This window comes from Schistocerca serialis, chromosome 3, assembly GCF_023864345.2.
Source record: "Schistocerca serialis cubense isolate TAMUIC-IGC-003099 chromosome 3, iqSchSeri2.2, whole genome shotgun sequence".
Lineage (NCBI taxonomy): Eukaryota > Metazoa > Arthropoda > Insecta > Orthoptera > Acrididae > Schistocerca > Schistocerca serialis.
Window position 1 is genome coordinate 896,458,444 of NC_064640.1, and position 3,809 is coordinate 896,462,252.

The 3,809-nt window shown below is 47.2% G+C and overlaps 1 non-coding gene across 1 annotated transcript; it reads right to left on the reverse strand.

Annotated features, from left to right (window-relative positions):
* Nucleotides 1-3,235: 3,235 nt before the first annotated feature.
* On the reverse strand, nt 3,236-3,308 carry Trnal-caa (transfer RNA leucine (anticodon CAA)). The gene has a single exon. It is a non-coding gene; the product is annotated as a tRNA-Leu (tRNA).
* Nucleotides 3,309-3,809: the final 501 nt, after the last annotated feature.

Below are 3,809 nucleotides of genomic sequence, written 5' to 3' on the forward strand. Positions count from 1 at the left end.
AACCTTACCGTCAGCTCTTACCAGCTGAAATCGGACCTCATATGACCAAGGCACTGTTTTCCAGTCATCAAGGGTCCAACCGATATGGTCACGAGTCCAGGCGATGTTTTCCAGTTAGCAAAGGCACTCGCGTCGGTCATCTGCTGCCATAGCCCATTAACGCCAAATTTCGCAGCACTGACCTAATGGATACGTTCATCGTAGGTCCCACATTAATATTTGTGGTTATTTCACGCAGTGTTGCTTGTCTGTTTGCACTGACAACCCTACGCAGTCGCCGCTGCTCTCGCTCGATAAGTGAAGGCCGTCGGCCACTGCGTTCTAAGTGGCGAGAGGTAATGCCTGAAATGTGGTATTCGTGGAACACTTTTGGCACTGTGGCTCTCAGAGTATTGAACTCCCTAACGATTTCCGAAATGGAATGTCTCAGGCGTCTAGCTCTCGAACTACCATTCCGCGTTCGAAATCTGTTACTTCCGTCGTGTGGCCATAAACATTTCTGATATCTTTTTCACATGAATCACCAGAGTACGAATGACAGTTTCGCCACTGCACTGGTCTTTTGTACCTTGTGTAAGCTGTGCTACCGCCATCTGTATATGTGCATATCGCTATCCCATGACTTTTGTCAACTTAGTGTACAGGGTGGTCCATTGATCGTGACCGGGCCAAATACCTCACAAAATAAGCGTCAAACGAAAAAACTACAAAGAACGAAACTTGTCTAGCTTGAAGGGTGAAACCACATGGCGCTATGGTTGGCCCGCTAGATGGCGCTGCCCTTGGTCAGACGAATATCAACTGCATTTTTTAAAATACGAACCCCCGTCTTTATTACATAACTGTGAACTGCGTAAAGAAATATGAATGTTTTAGTTGTATCACTGTTTTCGCTTTGTGACAGATGGCGCTGTAATAGTCACAAATGTATGGCTCACAATTTTAGACGAACAGGTTGGTTTTTTAAATTAAAATACAGAACGTAGGTACGTTTGTACATTTTATTTCGGTTGTTCCAATGTGATACATGTATCTTTGTGAACTTATCATTTCTGAGAACGCATGCTGTTACAGCATGCTTACCCGTAAATACCACAATAATGCAATAAATGCTCAAAATGATGTCCGTCATCCTCAATGCATTTGGCATTACGTGTAACGACATTCCTCTCAACAGTGAGTAGTTCGCCTTCCGTAATGTTCGCACATGCATTGACAATACGCTGAGGCATGTTGTCAGGCGTTGTCGGTGGATCACGATAGCAAATATACTTCAACTTTCCCCACAGAAAGAAATCCGGGGACGTCAGATCCGGTGAACGTGCGGGCCATGGTATGGTGCTTCGACGACCACTCCACCTGTCATGAAATATGCTATTCAATACCGCTTCAACCGCACTCGAGCTATGTACTGGACGTCCATCATGTTGGAAGTACGTCGCCATTCTGTCACGCAGTGAAACATCTTGTAGTAACATCAGTAGAACATTACGTAGAAATTCACCGTACATTGCACCATTTAGATTGCCATCGATAAAATGGGGGCCAATTATCCTTCCTCCCATAATGCCGCACCATACATTAACCCGCCAAGATCGCTGATGTTCCACTTGTCGCAGCCATCGTGGATTTTCCGTTGCCCAATAGTGCATATTATGCCGGTTTACGTTACCGCTGTTGGTGAATGACGCTTCGTCGCTAAATAGAACGCGTGCAAAAAAATCTGTCATCGTCCCGTAATTTCTCTAGTACCCAGTGGCAGAACTGTACAAGACGTTCAAAGTCGTCGCCATGCAATTCCTGGTGCATAGGAATATGGTACGGGTGCAATCGATGTTGATGTAGCATTCTCAACACCGACGTTTTCGAGATTCCCGATTCTCGCGCAGTTTGTCTGCTACTGATATGCGGATTAGCCACGACAGCGGCTAAAACACCTACATGGGCATCATCATTTGTTGCAGGTCGTGGTTGACGTTTCACATGTGGCTGAACACTTCCTGTTTCCTTAAACAACGTAACTATCCGGCGAACGGTCCGGACACTTGGATGATGTCGTCCAGGATACCGAGCAGCATACATAGCACACGTCCGTTGGGCACTTTGATCGCAATAGCCATACATCAACACGATATCGACCGTTTCCGCAATTGGAAAATGGTCCATTTTAACACGGGTAATGTATCACGAAGCAAATACCGTCCGCACTGGCGGAATGTTACGCGATACCACGTACTTAAACGTCTGTGACTATTACAGCGGCATCTATCACAAAGAGAAAAAAGTGGTCCAACTAAAACATTCATATTTGTTTACGTACTACACGAATATAAATATATAAAAAAAAATGGAGGTTCCTATTTTAAAAAACGCAATTGATATCTGTTTGACTTATGGCAGCGCCATCTAGCGGGCCAACCATAGCGGTATCTGATTTCCCCCTTCAAGCTAGACGAGTTTCGTTCTTTGTAGTTTTTTCGTTTGACGCTTATTTCGTGAGATATTTGACCCGGTCACTATCAATGGACAACCCTGTATAATTTCTTTGCAAGCTACTATCCATTCCGTTGAACTGCACTGCTTGAATAAAGCACTGCAATAGAATGAGAATATGGGCAGTGTTATTGTGCAGTTGTTCACAGCATCGTTTCTTTAGCTATGAGATTCCTACTTAAAATCGGGCAGCTGCCACGTGTGTGGTGGCGAGGACTGTGACCGCTAGTTCAGCACTCGACTGTTTCCAGGGCGCAGATAATACACGTTGCACACAGTTTGTAGATCGGGGCCGCCGCTCCAGAAAGAGTTCATTAACGCTGGCGGGCCTTATCAGCGCACACTCACGCATTGCGCCTCGGCTCTTCCCACGAACGAGTGCGTCCTTTGCTCTCGCGGTCACGTAACGCAGAAGAAAGTGAAAACGCGAGCTGCCACGCTCTGCGATGAGAATGTTTCCGCACCAGGAACAGTCTAATGAGTGCCGTGTCCGAGAGCGGCTCAGAACGCGGAAGTCCGTCCGTTTCATTTACATCACCGTCAAGTTACCGGAGACAGCGTGTCGGCGGGAGATTCTTCCGCCACTGCGGAGATCGCTTTGGGGTCTCGGTGTCGGCCCTAGAACGGAAAGAAACGAAACTGACGCTAAAGCCAGATTTTAACGTCCTGTCGACGTCTTCTGTCGTAAGTAACGTTCGGAAGCAAAGTAGATGTTAAAACTTCGTGGCAGATTAAAACTGTGTGCCCGACCGAGACTCGAACTCGGGACCTTTGCCTTTTGCGGGCAAATGCTCTACCAACTGAGCTACCCAAGCACAACTCACGCCCCGTCCTCACAGCTGTACTTCTGCCAGTACATCGTCTCCTACCTTCCCAACTTTACAGAAGCTCTCCTGCGAACCTTGCAGAACTAGCACCCCTGAAAGAAAGGATATTTCGGAGACATGGCTTAGCCACAGCCAGGGGGATGTGTCCAGAATGAGATTTTCACTCTGCAGCGGCGTGTGTGCTGATATGAAACTTCCTGGCAGATTAAAACTATAAGCCGGGCCGAGACTCGAACTCGGGACCTTTGCCTTTCGCGGGCAAGTGCTCCACCAACTGAGCTACCCAAGCACGACACACGCCCCGTCCTCATAGCTTTACTTCTGCCAGTATCTCGTCTCCTACCTTCCAAACGTTACAGAAGCTCTCCTGCGAACCTTGCAGAACTAGCACTCCTGAAAGTAAGAATATTGCGGAGAGATGGTTTATTCACAGCCTGGGGGATGTTTCCAGAATGAGATTTGCACTCTGCAGCGGCGTGTACGCTGATA